We start from the raw sequence: 16857 nt of genomic DNA on the forward strand, positions 1-16857 counted from the left end.
TTGTGTCACAATCGGGAGTGTGCCCAATGCATGGAAGAATCTTTGATGAAGCAGATCCAGTCGTAGGGATGCCACTTGATGTTTATGAATGAACGCCATCTGTTTGGCAAAGATGCGACGAGATGAAATGAGATGTGGTAGCAGCAATGCCCTATTATTGCCCTCATTTGACTTGTTTGGCTGCGATAATCCCAACAGCCCGATATTGATGCTTGTTGATGATCGTTGAGACATTTAGTATGTTTTGTCACTTAGCTTAAAGAGGATGTGAAAATTTACATTCTGTTTGCCTGTATAGAACTCGTGGGGTAATCAAACGGTCAAGTCAATCTGATGTCTTTTGAAAATGTGTGAGACAAGTTCTGCAAATTGTGTTGTTAGAAGTCCTCGACTGTTGCACAAAAGAATGAATTACATGGGCATTAAGGCAATGGCTATCAGCCATTAATCAAATCGTTTTTTTTCCCACCATTTCTTGATGAATTGGACTTTAAAAGAATCGTTTGTGACGGTGGAACACTGGTTAGCACGTCCGCTTCACAATTCGGAGGGTGTGAGTTTGAATCCACCTCCGGCCCTCCCTGTGTGGAGTTTGCATGTTCTCCCCATGCCTGCGTGGGTTTCCTCTCACATCCCAAAAACATGCATGCTAGGCTGATAGAGCACTATGAGTGTGGATAGTTTTTCGTCTCTGTGTGCCCTGCAATTGGCTGGCAACCAGTTCAGGGTGTCCCCCGCCTATTGCACCCTATGAATGCTGGGGTAGGCTCCAGCACACCCGCGACCCCATGGGGACAAGCGGTACAGAAGACGGATGGATGGACGATCATTTACATCCCGTTATGAAAAAAACGGGACATTGTAATGCTCCCATATCTCCAGCAGAGGGGAGCAAAGGCGGCCTTTCGACGCTACCTCAGCAGAAGAGCTGAAAATCCAAAATGTGGCCAAAGATGCACTTCTTGTCTAATGTTGGATCAAGCAACTTTGAGGACTTCAAGAGAGCTTCTGGCTTATGTCGAGCAGGATCGACAAATACCGTTTTTTTCCATGTATAATGCGCAAAATGTAACTAATTTATTGTCCTAAAATCTGGGGTGCGCATTATACATGGGTACAATTTTTTTTTTTTTTTTTTGGACACGTCAGCTATATAAAGAGCGAGAGTTCAGTCCTCTACCTAAATGCGTATTACAGGTAATATTTTATTTCACAACACTTTGCCTTGTTCCTTTCTTCTCTGCTGTTCACGTCAAACACGCTCCATACGAACACAATGCTCTCGTATCAGACGCTTGATCGATCACCTGCTCGTTTGTTGTCACAATGTACCCTACACAAATCCAAAACATTTCTTTGCTATCGAGTTTGCTAGCGCATGCGCAGTGATACTGACCGGCAGAATAACATCCGGTTGTTCCTTAAGATGATCTTTTTTCTGAAATAATTTTACGTTTACGGACTTAAGTAGGAGTCAAAATTTGGGTGCGTATTATACATGGGTACAGGCTTTTTTTCCAGCATCAACATGCCATTTTTAGGGTGCGTATTATACATGGGGGCGCATTATACATGGAAAAAAACGGAAAATCACCAAATGATTCCCGAGCGCGGCGCTGCTGCTGCTCACTGCTCCCCTCTCCCCCAGGGGATGGATCAAAATCACACAGGGATGGGTCAAATGCAGAGGACAAATTTCACCACACCCAGATGCGTGTGTGACGATCATTGGGACTTAAAAAAAAAAATAATAATTGGGTGCGTATTATACATGGGTACAGGCTTTTTTCCAGCATCAACATGCCATTTTTAGGGTGCGTATTATACATGGGGGCGCATTATACATGAAAAAAAAACGGTCGTCTTCCATTGAGATGCTTGTGTGTCTTTGCGAAGCAATTAGGTTTTTTACTCTGTCCGCCGTTGAGAACCATCTGCCGCTCTTTGGAAAGTTGGGGGGCACCAGGCTGTGAGTTAGTGAGCCTTTCCTTTCAAACCACCGCTTCATTCTCTGAGAATGCAGAGTTCTTTATGGCTCTGCAAGGACGCAAGTGCACCGTTACCTAGTGAATTTGCTTGTTGTGGGATGGCTGAAAGCTCCCAGCCCCAGCAGCCGTCTCAAAGTGCCAGCATTCTGATTGTTGTCATTTCTTGCTCTTTTTTTATTTATGGCTTAGGCTGAGGATACTGTTATGTCTGTTTCAATTGATAATGAGTTGCAAAATGGCCACGCTCTGAGAGGTATCAAAATGGAAGGAGGTTTTTTTTTTTTTTGATTCATTCATATTCCTCAAACACAATATTCATTGGAATGCCATGTTTAGATGCAATACTGCCACAAGGTGGCGCTCCTTGAAGAAACCTCCAGGTTCCTCTGGCCATTATCTTGGGCAGGTGAGTATTTTTACTTGAATGTACTTTTATCACATCTTATCTTAAGGTCTTTTTACGCTTGTGTTCCATTTTGGAGCTTCCACCACGTCACGCTGCCCAGGTGAGCTCACCTTGAAGCCGATGTCGCCTTTCTTGCAGCACAGGCAGGCCAGCATCAGGAAGACCACAGCAAAGAGGCCCGCGAAGGAGACCGCCACCACAGCTAGGGACGAAGGCCACGACAGCTCACTCAGCGGAGCTCCATCTGCACATAAGCAACCAGGAGCAACATTTCAGCCAAGTCGTCCATCTGTCAAAATCATGTTAAAGCACCTTGAGGAAGGCAATGACTGTGGCCATTTTCTTTATGGCTTGTGCTCATTCGGATCAAGTTACTTTGGGCGAAAGGTGGAGTACACTCAGGACTGGTCGCCAGCCAATCACAGACGAACAAGCGTTTGTACATTCTATTTGCTCAGTGAACTGAACACGCGTGTTTTGGGGATGTGGGAGATAGCCGGAGGACATGGAAAGTGTAAAGTCTGAGCTGGAATTGGAACCCCGAACCGCTTGACTGTGAACCAAATGCTAGAGCAGCGTGCCGCAAATGAGCTTGGAAAGATGCATGCATCCTCCAAATGGCGCATGTGAGAGACACTGACCTGTGTCAAAGTGGGAGCTGAAGGCAAAACTGGGATTGAAGAACGCTGACGACATGACAGTCACGTGGAGGGTTAAGAGCATCCTCCCACGCATACAAAAACAGCTTGGAATGATGATTTCGGACGAATGATTACATTCAGAAATGAAGCTGATTCAGCTGAGTCCAGCTTCTTTAGGGGAGGTGCGCAGCAGGATTTTCTCTCTGAGATTTGGAGGCAGACGTGGACACTCATATTCGCGTGGGCATGTCTGGAAGGTCACCATTGTCCTTTTTTTCTCTCCCCAACCCCTTTTCTTTGCGTCCTGCGGCGCACCTGATCGTCAATCTGATGTCCTTACAGCGATCAAATCGAGGCACATCTATTTGTAAAAAAAATCCCACAGGGTCAGGCAAGAATATTTTTCCCCCTAACAACGCATCCTGACTGGCGGCACTGTTTCATTAAAAAATCACAACACTAATAAAAAAGGACCAACGACGGTCCTCTGCGTTCGAGCTTCGCAGCGGAACGTGCTGCGTCAGTGTGAAGCTCACAGAGTTACGCAGTATTGCCACTGATATAACTTTCAAAATAAAAATATACTCGTTATCTTCTGGATCTTGCGCTTTTACTTTGACCATGAACGTTGTATCACTATTCGGGATTTACTTCTCGAGTTTGGAGCAGCTGGCTGGCGCAGCTTTGCGCTGGAGGTATCTTGCTTGCAGTCGCCGTTCGCGTAGAATTTCTGCGGTCGCTTTACGGCGAGGTGCTGTTCCCGTGTACGTACGTCGGAACATACAAAATAGGGAAGTGGAGTCGCAACTATTTGTATAGGGAAAGTTTAAAGGCCAATTCAGAGGTAGCAAAACTGAATAGTAGCAAAACTCAAAATAGTAGTAGTAATTGTACTATATCGGTTTATCAGATAAGGATAGTGTGTGTAAAATACCGTAATTCTCCATGTATAATACGCCCCCGTGTATAATACGCACCCTAAAAATGGCATGTCGATGCTGCAAAAAAGCCTGTACCCATGTATAATACGCACCCAAATTTTGACTCCTACTTAAGTCCGTAAACGCAAAATTATTTCAGAAAAAAGATCATCTTTGGGAACAACCGGATGTTATTCTGCCGGTCAGTATCACTGCGCATGCGCTAGCAAACTCGATAGCGAAGAAATATGTAAGACTCTCAACGGGATCACCAATATTTGAGTGATGTTCCAGTTATTTATTATCTTTCTGTGTGTTCACAATTGTCATGGTGATCTTTCTTAACTAGGCTGGATGTATTTTTTTTGTTGGCGTTGATTTCTTCGTTTGCCCAGAAAGGCACCACCGCGATCAGTTAGGTTAAAATGAAAAGAGAGGAAAGTGACGTGCGGACATGTGAAAAAGGCGGCTCTGTTAAGGGAGAGAAGTTGAAGAGGAATAAAAACACCCTTGGAAACAGAAACTTGCCCCTCGCCGTGACTAGGAGCCGCAACAAATGTTTCGGATTTGTGTAGGGTACATTGTGACAGCAAACGGTGATCGAGCAAGCGTCTGATACGAGAGCATTGTGTTCGTATGGAGCGTGTTTGAAGTGAACAGCAGAGAAGAAAGGAACAAGGCAAAGTGTTGTGAAATAAAATGTTACCTGTAATACGCATTTTGTTATTTGCTGATTGAAACTGCTAATTAAACTGTGAATTGAAACTAATAGGTAGAGAACTGAACTCTCGCTCTTAATATATCCGGTCTGCGATGGAGATTAAAAACAATATTTGACAATAACACACCATCAAGGATTGCACCATCGCATCAAACGATGTGTCGTCAATTGTGAATTTTACTGACTAAGTGTGTTGGGCAGGATGGCTGAATGCAATGCGCGATTGACAACAAACGTAGGTAGAGAACTGAACTCTCGCTCTTTATATAGCTGACGTGTCTTGCGCATCCGTTCTGCGCATACTGTCATGGTGGCCTCCGTATGATATCCGGTCTGCGATGGAGATTAAAAAACAAACAATATTTGACAATAACACACCATCAAGGATTACACCATCGCATCAAACGATGTGTCGTCAATTATGAATTTTACTGACTAATTGTGTTGGGCAGGATGGCTGAATGCGATGCGCGATTGACAACAAACAAGAAGAAAAATGATTTCAAGTTTTATTTCGAGGGAGATTTTCTTCAAAAATTGTTGTACCCATGTATAATGCGCACCCCAGATTTTAGGACAATAAATTAGTTACATTTTCAAAGTTCAAAGTCACTTTATTGTCAATCCCTTCATATGTCAAGACACACAAAGAAACCAAAATTCCGTTTCCTCCATCCCACGGTGACGAGACACAGTACACAATAAACATACAAGTAGACGACGCAAAATAAAAACAAGAAGGCACAAACAATAAATAATAAATAATAAGTACCGTTTTTTTCCATGTATAATACGCACCCTAAAAATGGCATGCTGATGCTGGAAAAAAGCCTGTACCCATGTATAATACGCACCCAATTTTTATGAATTTTTTTTAATGAAATTTTTCTTTTTTTTTTTTTTAAGTCCCAATGATCGTCACACACGCAGGGAGGCAATGGGTCCCATTTTTATAGTCTTTGGTATGGTCTTAACTAGGCTGGATGTAATTTTTTTTGTTGGCGTTGATTTCTCCGACTGCCCGTAAACGCACCACCGCGCTCCGTGCGCGCACGGGAAAGAGTCGTACAGACGTGAAAAAGGCGGCTCTGTATGTAACCGAAACTTGCCCCTCGTCGTGACTCGGAGCCGCAACAAATGTTTCGGATTTATGTAGGGTACATTGTGACAGACAGCAAACGAGCAGGCGATCGAGCAAGCCTCGTCTGATACGAGAGCATTGCGCTCGTATGGAGCGTGTTTGAAGTGAACAGCAGAGACGAAAGGAACAAGGCAAAGTGTTGTGAAATAAAATATGACCGACCTGTAATACGCATTTTGTTATTTGCTGATTGTATTAAACTATCACATTCATTGTCAGTCAAGAAGAGGACTATATTGCTGAAGCCTTCGCTGTATCAAATAGATTTTTTTTCTTCCTCCAGAGTCTTATGTTTGACTCATTGACGTCAAATTGGCGCGCAGCTGCCCTATTGCCTAATTCTTCTGCCACTTCAATGACTTTCTTTCGAAATGCTACAGTATAACTTGCTCTCTTATCCATTCTGATGAAACTGCTAATTAAACCGAACTCTCGCTAATTATTAGTAAATAGCTGACGTGTCTTGCGCATCCGTTCAATAACAATAACACACCATCAAGGATTGCACCATCGCATCAAACGATGTGTCGTCAATTATGGATTTTTTTGACTAAGTGTGTTGGGACAGGATGGCTGAATGCGATGCGCGATTGACAACAAACAAGAAGAAAGGTGATTACAAGTTTTATTTCGGGGGAGATTTGTCATGTCTCGTCCCCAGTTTTGCTATGTGTCTAGGTTGCCATAGTTTCTGTTCGCGTCGCCCCTCTCTTCCTGTGTCACCTCAATCGATGTAACGTGTTTTGTATTTAAATCCTGTCTGCCCCTCGCTCACCGTCGGATCATTGCATGTGTTACTGTCATGATGTCTGTTTGCTTTCTGTTCCTGTCTTTGGTAATGTCACCCTGTCTTTTTGTTCCACGACTTTATCGGTCAGTCCTGTTGTTGGTTTTGTTTTCTAAAAAAAAAAAAATTAAAAAAAAAATAAAATTTTTTTGGACCCATGTATAATGCGCACCCCAGATTTTAGGACAATAAATTCGTTAAATCTTGCGCACTATACACGGAAAAAACGGTAAATAAAATGAGTGATGAATAAATAATAAACAAATAACCCAATAAATAAGAGGAGCAAAACTGAGCCAGTGTGCGTACAAATCTCGCCGCACATTTAAAGAAAAAACACGACATCAAAGTTCAGTGTTAAAATAAGCACTTTGTATACTGCAATACTCTTGTAATTTCCTAAATAAAGAGTTTGCAGTACCTTGTTGATTTTGCGTATTGTTAGGGTTTGCAGAATATCTTCATCGTATGACTATGTTGGAATGTAACCTGTAATAATTTAACTAGTTTGTCCTGTCTAGACAAAATTAGTTTACCGAAGTGCTAAGATCCTTTCAACTGATTGACTAGACGCAGAGGAAGCAATCAAAGTTGCTTTGTTTACAGAAAGTCGTAAAAGGCCCCCAAGGCTATGCTTTGATCAGCAGGGGAGCGTCTCCACCCTATCCTGTGTGTTCCAACACCCCCACTTTCAACCCCACTCTGTTTCTCTCAATAAATAAGCACCTGACGAGGCCTGAGTCAGACTTCATTCGACCATCGCTGTAAGCACAGCGACGAGTAAACTCTCCGCCTGCAGGTGTCTAAAATGACTTGCTTGACTCCTGTGTGGTTCTTGCAAAATAAGTTAGAGTGAGCACCACCCTAACATTTTGGTGCCGAAACCCGGGACCCTCATACCCGCCATCTGGCTGATGGAGGAGGACGTGCTGCATTGTTGACAAACCAGCGTCCTTTATAGGGACCTGGAAAAGAAAGTCCTGGGAAGAGAATTTCTTCGCTGGGCCAGCATCTTAGGTCTGCCTTCGTCTGTCAGAGGTGGTTTGACGGGGTCCGGCATTGCAGCGGACCGAGGAGACAAGTACCGTTTTTTTCCGTGTATAGTGCGCAAAATTTAACTCATTTATTGTCCTAAAATCTGGGGTGCGCATTATACATGGGTACAAAATTTTTTCTTTTTTTTTTTCTTTTTTTTTTTTTCTTTTTTTTTTTTTAAGTCCCAATGATCGTCACACACGCAGGGAGGCAATGGGTCCCATTTTTATAGTCTTTGGTATGGTCTTAACTAGGCTGGATGTAATTTTTTTTGTTGGCGTTGATTTCTCCGACTGCCCATAAACGCACCACCGCGCTCCGTGCGCGCACGGGAAAGAGGCGGCTCCGTATGGGAGAGACGTTGAAGAGGAATAAAAACACCCTTGAAAACCAAAACTTGCCCCTCGTCGTGACTCGGAGCCGCAACAAATGTTTCGGATTTGTGTAGGGTACATTGTGACAGACAGCAAACGAGCAGGTGATCGAGCAAGCCTTGTCTGATACGAGAGCATTGCGGTCGCATGGAGCGTGTTTGAAGTGAACAGCAGAGAAGAAAGGAACAAGGCAAAGTGTTGTGAAATAAAATATTACCTGTAATACGGATTTAGGTAGAGAACTGAACTCTCGCTCTTTATATAGCTGACGTGTCTTGCGCATCTGTAATGGCGCCCTCCGTATAATATCCGGTTTGCGTGTGTGCGCGTGTGCATGTGTGCGCGTGTGTGCGAGAGCGAGAGAGAGCGAGAGAGAGAGCGCGAGAGAGAACGCTCAACCGTAGCGCGCCGCCGACCGCCCAACTGCACCGCGCTGGTCGATTATTGTGACAGAGCCGTCGCTGAAATTTAGAAGATATTTTTAAAGTCCTGATGTACTTTCTAAAATTTAAGTGGACCTCAGTGCGCACTGCGCAGGGAGCTTAATTTGGTGCAGCGCGCCGGGCGCTCACTGTCGCATTGCTTAAAGAGCGCCTTTGTGTTTTAGGATGAACAGCAGAGACCAAAGGAACAAGGCAAAGTGTTGTGAAATAAAATATTACCTGTAATACGCATTTTGTTATTTGCTGATTGAAACTGCTAATTAAACTGTGAATTGAAACTAATAGGAAGAAAACAACTCTCGCTCTTTATATAGCTGACGTGTCTTGCGCATCCATTCTGTGCATTTTATTTCACAACACTTTGCCTTGTTCCTTTCTTCTCTGCTGTTCACTTCAAACACGCTCCATGCGACCGCAATGCTCTCGTATCAGGCAAGGCTTGCTCGATCACCTGCTCGTTTGCTGTCTGTCACAATGTACCCTACACAAATCCGAAACATTTGTTGCAGCTCCGAGTCACGACGAGGGGCAAGTTTTGGTTTCCAAGGGTGTTTTTATTCCTCTTCAACGTCTCTCCCATACAGAGCCGCCTCTTTCCCGTGCGCGCACGGAGCGCGGTGGTGCGTTTACGGGCAGTCGGAGAAATCAACGCCAACAAAAAAAATTACATCCAGCCTAGTTAAGACCATACCAAAGACTATAAAAATGGGACCCATTGCCTCCCTGTGTGTGTGACGATCATTGGGACTTAAAAAAAATAAATAAATAAATAAAATTTTTAAAAAATTCATAAAAATTGGGTGCGTATTATACATGGGTAGAAGCTTTTTTCCAGCATCAGCATGCCATTTTTAGGGTGCGTATTATACATGGGGGCGCACTATACACGGAAAAAAACGGTAAGTCATGGAAAAAAGCGCAGATACGGCTTTGGTTTGTCCGAGCTATGAGATACGGCTTTGGTTTGTCCGAGCTATGAGATACGGCTTTGGTTTGTCCGGGCTATGAGATACGGCTTTGGTGTTTCCAAGCTATGATACAGCTGGGGTTCAAGTCCCAGTGGAAGGAACGGGCTAAGAAAAAGAACAGAATTTCTTTTTCTTAAGTGAGGAAGGGCGTAGATTCTTTTTTTTGTTCGTTGTTCCAAGCTGTTTGCATGACTGTTGTGTGGTTGAGTGTGCGACTGGTAGGATAAATTGACTGCAGAGAGAATTTGGTGGAAGGTCAATTTAAACCTGCATTGAGGATCCTCAAAGAAAAGAAAAGAAAAAAAAGAAATTAAAAAAAATGTATAAACCAAAAATACCAAATTAAGATGGGAAATAAGAACGGTAGATCTCTAGCTCTTGAAGAAGATGAGAAGTTCATGGCGAGTAAATGTCTTAATTGTATGCAATACATGCCGAAGTGGAAGAAAAAGTATGGTGTAGAAGGGAAGTTGAAAGTTGAAGTGTGGAAGATAGTGGTTGATGTTTTGGAGGAGAGTGTAGATAGGATGACAAAGGGACAGAAAAAGAAAAGGAAAGAGAGAGAGTTGAATTGTGCTAGAATGTGGTTGAAAGCTACGCAAGAGAGAAGAGAACAAATTCAAGAGACAAACAATGGAAAGATAAAAAGTGATGAGACCACCATTCAATTAAGATTTGGAAAAGAATTCTGGGTGCACAGTGGCATCCCATTTGATGATGCAGCTGAGAGTGCTTATCAGCAACATCTTAGAAATGCGCTCCTCACTGTTTCACCCCCCGACTTAGGCAACTGGGTGAGGAAACACTTGGTGGAAGCAGACACTGCTTGTGTTGTGACGATTGAGAAAGGCAAATGTTCTGATGTATTTCATCTAGATGATGATAATGATCTAAATGAAGATGCAAAGATCTTCTTCCGAAGCTCCCAAAGGGGCAGAGGAAGAGGTAGAGGCCAGCAAGGTCGCAGGCCACCATATAATTCGAAACCCTCATCAGATTCTGACAACTGTTGGAACTGTGGGAAACGAGGACACTTGGCAAGAGCGTGTCGTTTTGCAAGACAAAACCAATCAAGGGGTGGGGGAAGGGGCAGAGGAAAAGTCCCATTTACAGCATGACAAGCTTCCTCCACTTTGACCCCTCATGCTCATGCAGAGAAAGAAGTAACAGATGTCCATATGACAGCAGAACATGTCATTGTCAGATTATTAGAACGTTTTTTAGATTATTAGAGCTCCTGTCCATACGAGAAGTATGGCAATGCTGTTGTATGCCCAATGACAAATGACCAGAGATCAAATTGTGTGTGTACACTGAAGTTAAAATTTGCAAATCAAGTGGTAAATAAATGCAACTTGCTTCGAGAAGATAAATGAAAAATTAGAATATGCTGTCCTCGCGTGCGTGGGAGGGACTAGCTCATGATCGACCACAGGAAATGGCCAGCCTGTGACGAATCATTGGTGCTGGGATCTACCTTACGCGCGCGAGTGTGTTAAAATGATGAAAATTGGCTAAACTTTTAGTATAAAGAAATTTGCTAGACTGTGGTCTATCCAATTTGCACCGCAGAACAGAAACAATTGAAAGATAAGAATGAGAGGAAAAGAGAGAAATCTGTTTGCGAGCAGAAAATTGATCCACACTAGTGCATGTTAAGTAAGAAACGACAGAACATGCTTTCAGGAATTGGAAGAATCAAAATTGTGAATTTAAGACATTGACATCTAGTAGAAATAGTTGACTGGTTGCGTTATAAGATTATACAATAAAATTGACTACAAGAGTTGCAAAGAACAGGCGAAGAACAGTCCTTGACCCGGCATTTGCGTTTGGCGGTCGTCAATGTGGTTCCAAGACCTGCGTCGCGTCTTGAGGTTCGTCATTTGTAAAATTTGGCCGTTGTGATCCTCCCAAACAGAAATAAATGATTTGGGCTTTTGTTGTAATTGGTTTGTGGAAGGATTGCAGGAGTTTGCGCCTCCGGTGTCTCACCTGTGCGTTCCTGCCTTCCATTGTCTCAAGTGAGACTGGACTGTGGAAGGGGGAGTGTGGTATTGTTGTGTGAAAAGGCTGTGGGAGACGGCTCCTGTGGTGTTGCACATGGACCGTTCTGTTCCATTGTCTCCACGGATGTTGGAAGAACACCATTGACGTCAAATGGTTCAATGGAGAAGGCCCGTTTCCTGTGGCTGGACAAGACAGGACCAACTAGTCTAGCTGGGATGGGTATGATAATGTGTCCGAGACACCTTGCTGGTCCTTTTCGCTCCCCAACGACGCTATTGACACATTACGTGAATGTGTCAAAACGGTGGGGGAGTAGAATGATTTAATCTACTGTAAGATTCGATGTTTAGTCAAATGTGATTGTTTTTGGAGTCTTAACAGGACCCGTAAGAATTCAACACACAGTGATGCGAGGAGCAGAAGAAACATCTCGAATGAGCTCATCTCACATGCCGTCCGGCTGGCCGGCAAAGGAGATACGTGGTATCATCTGTCCCAGTGCGCCCCGGTGAAGGTTTCCTGCCAGGAACCAGATCCGCCATCAACAGCGTCCCCGCCCCCGGTACAAACAGAGGCAGAATAATCCTCTTCCCCCTTGGTGGCCAGGTAGTCCACCCTGAGCCACTGAAGACAACGACCACGCAGCAGACATTTCCAAGTTCTCCTCGGATGGAGCAGATCTGCGAAGGGGGTGAGAATCGTGCTCACCCTCCACCAGTGGGCGTGCCAAGCCCCCAACGGCTGAACAATCACGAGCAATTTTTATCTTGATTGATAACAGTCTGGTCGCCTAAGGCAGAGGGACCGTGTAACTCTTTTCCTGCATTTAATCTGGCCGCAAGTTTTTAAGTTGCACATACTTTGGACTGAAGTATTGAGGGAAAAACCTCACTGGAAGTTATTGCTTTCATTGTATTTTCTTACTTATGTTTGATTGTTCGGGTTTGACATAATCATATGATAAAACAGGAGGGATATGTTAGGGTTTGCAGAATATCTTCATCGTATGATTATGTTGGAATGTAACCTGTAATAATTTAACTAGTTTGTCCTGTCTAGACAACATTAGTTTACCAAAGTGCTAAGATCCTTTCAACTGATTGACTAGACGCAGAGGAAGCAATCAAAGTTGCTTTGTTTACAGAAAGTCGTAAAAGGCCCCCTGCTATGCTTTGATCAGCAGGGGAGCGTCTCCACCCTATCCTGTGTGTTCCAACACCCCCACTTTCAACCCCACTCTGTTTCTCTCAATAAATAAGCACCTGACGAGGCCTGAGTCAGACTTCATTCAACCATCGCTGTAAGCACAGCGACGAGTGAACTCTCCGCCTGCAGGTGTCTAAAATGACTTGCTTGACTCCTGTGTGGTTCTTGCAAAATAAGTTAGAGTGAGCACCACCCTAACAGTATGAATTGTTATAAATCAGGATATTGTTCTAGATTTTTTATTAAAAAAAAGAATATCGATCGTAGAGCACTATATCGCGATATATCGTGAATGAATCGCAGCAGGCTTTAAGATATCGGCAAATATCGTATCGTAGTTCTTTGTATCGATATTATATCGTATCGTGACAAAACCTGCGATTCACACCCCTATAATAAAGCCTTCATTCAAAACCAACGACTGGTTTGACTCCATATTACCAAGTGAGCAAGTTTGCGAAATATGTAGTGCTTTTTCCTTTATCTGTCACGACTCGCCCCAATCATGTCCATATTGTGATAGTGTCTGTCCGTGTGTCTGTGTGCTCGCCCCTCCCCTCCTGTGTTCCAATGATCAGTGTGATAATTCTCACCTGCCTCTCATTTCCAGTCTTGTATTTAAGTCCTGTCTCCGTGTCACTCCCCTGTCGGTTCATTGCTAATGTCACCCGGTCCCTTTGTCTCACATCTCGTTTAGTATCTGTTGTTGGTTTGGTTGCAAGTTATGTCTGTTTACCGAGTCTGTCTGTAAGTTCCCGCAATAAACCCTGCTCCAAGCTGCACTTGGTCGCCCTGCTCCATCTTTCACTCCCGACCGTGACAGAATGAACATTATCCTTTGAGATGCACGTAGGCTCCACTCTAGTGGCTAAAAATGACATAGCGTGACAGACGTTTTTAAAAGAAAACATTCTGTATCCTTTATTTTTTTCACATTTTGAAATAATTCCCTGGAGTTGTCACAATATATTTAGTTTCACACTTAAGGGTGGACGACTAAGGAAAAGTCTGGCGGAATCCCCTGTCAGGAAGAGCTTCAACTCCCACCTCCGGCAGAGCTTTTCCCACGTCCCGGGGGAGACGGGGGACATTGAGTCCGACTGGACCTTGTTCCGCGCCTCCATTGTTTAGGCGGCCGACCGGAGCTGTGGCCGTAAGGTCATTGGTGCCTGTCCTGGGGGCAATCCCCGAACCCGCTGGTGGACACCGACAGTAAGGGATGCCGTCAAGCTGAAGAAGGAGTCCTATCAGGCCGTTTTGGAGTGCGGGACTCCGGAGGCAGCTGACAGGTACCGGATGGCCAAGCGGAACGCGGCTTCGGCGGTTGCTGAGGCAAAAACCCGGGCGTGGGAGGAGTTTGGCGAGGCCATAAAGAATGACTTCCGGACGGCTTCGAGGAAATTCTGGTCCACCATCCGGCGTCTCAGGAGGGGGAAGTAGTGCAACGTCAACACTGTTTACAGTGGAGATGGCGTGCTGCTGACCTCGACTCGGGACGTCGTGTGTCGGTGGGGAGAATACTTCGAAGACCTCCTCAATTCCACCTACACGCCTTCCATTGTGGAAGCAGGGCCTCGGGACCGTGTCCTTCGGGAGGTTCTGTGGGGGGTGCTTCGGGAGTACGGGGTACCGAGCCAACTGATAAGGGCGGTTCGGTCTCTGTATCACCAATGCCAGAGTTTGGTCCGCATTTCCGGCAGTAAGTCGGATTCGTTCCCAGTGACGGTTGGACTCCACCAAGGCTACCCTTTGTCACCAATTCTGTTCATAATTTTTATGGACAGAATTTCTAGGCGCAGCCGAGGCGTTGAGGGTGTCCGATTTGGGGACCTCAGCATCGCGTCTCTGCTTTTTGCAGACGACGTGGTGCTGTTGGCTTCTTCAGGCCGTGATCTCCAGCTCTCTCCAGATCCCGGATACAAGCAGCCGAAATGAGTTTTCTCCGCAGGATGTCCGGGCTCGCCCTTAGAGATAGAGTGAGAAGTTCGGTCATCCGGGAGAGATTCGGAGTAGAGTCGCTACTCCTCCACATTGAGAAGAGCCAGATGAGGTGGCTCGGGCATCTCATCAGGATGCCTCCTGGACGTCTCCCCGGGTCAGGTGTTCCGGGCATGTCCCACCGGTAGGAGACCCCGGGGACGACCCAGGACGTGCTGGAGAGACTATGTCTCTCAGCTGGCCTGGGAACGCCTTGGGATCCCCCGGGATGAGCTAGATGAAGTGGCTGGGGAGAGGGAAGTCTGGGAGTCCCTCCTGAAGCTGCTGCCCCCGCGACCCGACCCCGGATAAGCAAAAGAGGATGGATGGATGGATGGATGGATGGATGGATGGATGGATGGTATTCACTATCAGTAGGCGTAACAAAGCAGGATTACAGTCGAACGTCAATAATTTCATTAAAAACTAGGCTGTGCTGAAAGAAAGTACTTTCTCTTTGGATATTTTTTGTAGTTTGCACCCTTCAATGAAATTAGTCTGCTGCCATCCAGTGATCAAAAGTGAAATTGCTCCTAACATAAAGAGTTTGACCAAAATGAACTTAACCGTAAACAGAGGCGTAGCCAGGAATTTTTCCAGTAGGGGCGCGCGCCCACAGGAAAAAAAGATCGAACATCACCCACGCCGTTCGCTGATCGCTAAAACAACCTCCGGGTCCGGGAGGCAAACGGTGAATGGATAACATCGCGCACATAGAATAGCGCAAGGACATTCACGCAAGACCGAAAGAAAAAAACTGAAGAATCGAAAAAGCTAGATTTTTTTCAACCGGGGCGCAGGGAGTCCTAACCGCCCCCGGCTCGCCCCGGCTTGGCTACGCCTCTGACCGTAAAAAAGAATTTGCCAGATAGTGACACTGTGACCCCAGTAACCCGTGATGACATGTCATAGTTGAACCTAACCAACACTGCTTGCGTCACAAAGCTTTTCTTTCCAAAATCCTTACCTCACAGATACTATAACTGCTCTGCTTCAGGAGTTCTGGCCTGTGGCGTTCCAGCAACGTGCTGTGTTGACCCGCTGGAAAACGGCACCGTGTGGAACTCTCAGTGCGGCCTGGACACCCAAGCGCTGGACTCTGTTTGCCACTGCACGACTTCAACAGAAGATCTACCAGCATAAAGTCTATGCCAAGCCACGTGAATTGGAATTACTAATGTGCTGATATTTCCAGGGGGAAATTCTGCAAAAAAAAATTTTTTCTTGCATTGTGTGCTCGTGTTTGAGTCTCTGAAGTGCCTGCCGCTCTCATCCATCAAGTGTGAAATGACACAAGGGAGTCGATTGTATTTCTGAAAATATGTCTGTAAACAAACTTTTTAGATTGCAACCACCTTGTAGCTCCGCCCATCATTTGGAAGCTGACCAGGCAAAGAGCCACCGTTTTGTCCCGAGCGGGACATTTAGTTAGCATTTGGTGACATGCAACATGGTAGTACAGTGGATTCGTAGTGAGCACGTCTGCCTCGACTTCTGAAGTTTTTAGCGCGAATGTCCCTGTAATTTTTGTATTATGTTATGGGTTCTGTATGTGTTTCACAAAGTCAAATAGTACTGTGACCAAGAAAAGTCGGTGCATATCAGACTGGATCACAGTACAGTAATCCCTCGTTTATCGCCGATAATTGGTTCCAAAAACCACCCGCGATAAGTGAAATCCGCGACGTACGGTCACCCTCTTATCTGTACTTTTTTTTTTTTACTTGTCCATTTTTGCGTCAATAAATGTATATGGAACCATTTAAGTGCATATTTTATTATTAGAACATTAAATAATTGTTTCAAACATTAATAGTATAAATGACATACAGAAAATTTTGTATAAATATTGAAAACATAAATATTATACGTGTGTGCGTGTAACATGTTAACAAGAAGTACTGGGCAGGCTAACGAGTTAGCGGAAATATGCTAATTCACGAGCGTGCTTACACACGAAAACGGACCTCTAAAGGAATTTAAACGAACATTTGGAGCAATACTACATTGTCCTAAAGGGTAGACACATTTCTCTTGTTAGGAGACCCACTTACATCGTCAATGACTCCTGTACAACTGTAACCGACATATGTTCACGAACGTAAAACAGGAAGTGGTATTGCCTGAAAACGGCCTTCAAAATAAATCACGCTACCTCATATCAAAGCATGGCTGAATTAAATAAATAACATGGAAAATTCTTAACACATACTGTAATTATTTTTTTAGAACAACTTTTA

The sequence above is a fragment of the Syngnathus typhle genome, linkage group LG17 (assembly GCF_033458585.1).
Source record: "Syngnathus typhle isolate RoL2023-S1 ecotype Sweden linkage group LG17, RoL_Styp_1.0, whole genome shotgun sequence".
NCBI classification, from domain to species: Eukaryota; Metazoa; Chordata; class Actinopteri; order Syngnathiformes; family Syngnathidae; genus Syngnathus; species Syngnathus typhle.